Consider the following 1,220-nt stretch of genomic DNA (forward strand, 5'->3'; position numbering starts at 1 on the left):
CGATTATGCCAGACCTTCAGTATTGGGGACACAGTCGAGTATTGTGCGTCCCCCGATTATAGCTCAGAATTTTGAGCTGAAGCCGACATTAATCAATATGTTGCAGTAGTCCACACAATTCAACGGTTTGGCCGATGAGATCCAAATAGTCATATAGAGAGCTTTCTCGAGGTGTGTAACATGCTGAAGATAAATGGGGTTACGGATGATGCCATCAAATTGAGAGCCTTCCCATTTTCCCTAAAGGGGAGAGCGAAGCAGTGGCTACACTCATTACCTAGAGCATCGATTACTACTTGGGAGGAGATGGTAGAAGCTTTTCTAGCCCGTTACTTACCTCCCGGAAAATCAGTAAAATTTAGGAATGAGATCTCATTCTTTGTTCAGTTGGAATTGGAGTCTCTATTCGAGACGTGGGAAAGGTTCAAGGAGCTCCTGAGAAAGTGCCTGCAACATGGATTCCCGGAGTGGATAATTGTTCAAACCTTTTACAATGGTTTGAACCCGAGTACAAGGCAACTCTTGGATGTGGCAGCATAAGGTACCTTAGGTAGCAAGACCCCCGATGAGGCCCATCAGTTGATTGAAGAAATGGGGTTAAATAGCTACCAATGGAATGCTAGGGAGAAGAAAAAGGTGGCCGGTCTCCATGAAATTGATGCGGTAACTTCATTGGCGGCCCAAGTAGAGAATTTGAGTAAGAAGTTAGATCACTTAACTTCAAATAGAGTGGCGGCCGTGACTAATTGCGCTGGTTGTGGTGGAGGACATGCTCCCTCCGATTGCCCGATCTCTATTGGAGATGTTTCTTCAGTAGAAAATGTTGATTTTGTAGGTAATGGCATGAGACCTCAAGGAAATCCATATAGCAATACCTACAATTCAGGTTGGAAGAATCATCCCAACTTTTCATGGAGTAATCAAGCACCACAAAAGGCCATGGGACCACCGGGTTTCCAACAACAACAAGCCCCCCATGTGGAAAACAGAGTCTCAGGTTTGGAAACCCGAATGAAAGACTTAGAGAAGCACTTGACTAGATTCATACAATCTGCAAATACAAGGTTTGAATCAGTTGAGTCTACACTTCGCAACCACACCGCCTCTTTGTATAACCTTGAAAATCAAGTGGGGCAAATTGCGAAGTCTCCCTCCGAAAGGCCACACAGAAGTTTACCAAGCAACACAGAAACCAATCCTAGAGAGCATGTAAAGGCGAT

The 1,220-nt window shown here is 44.7% G+C and overlaps 1 non-coding gene across 1 annotated transcript; it reads right to left on the bottom strand.

The window, feature by feature from the left end:
- Positions 1-354: 354 nt before the first annotated feature.
- LOC120283114 lies at positions 355-461 on the bottom strand. Its single transcript, XR_005543115.1, has one exon. It is a non-coding gene; the product is annotated as a small nucleolar RNA R71 (small nucleolar RNA).
- Positions 462-1,220: the final 759 nt, after the last annotated feature.

This window comes from Dioscorea cayenensis, chromosome 18 (assembly GCF_009730915.1).
Source record: "Dioscorea cayenensis subsp. rotundata cultivar TDr96_F1 chromosome 18, TDr96_F1_v2_PseudoChromosome.rev07_lg8_w22 25.fasta, whole genome shotgun sequence".
NCBI classification, from domain to species: domain Eukaryota; kingdom Viridiplantae; phylum Streptophyta; class Magnoliopsida; order Dioscoreales; family Dioscoreaceae; genus Dioscorea; species Dioscorea cayenensis.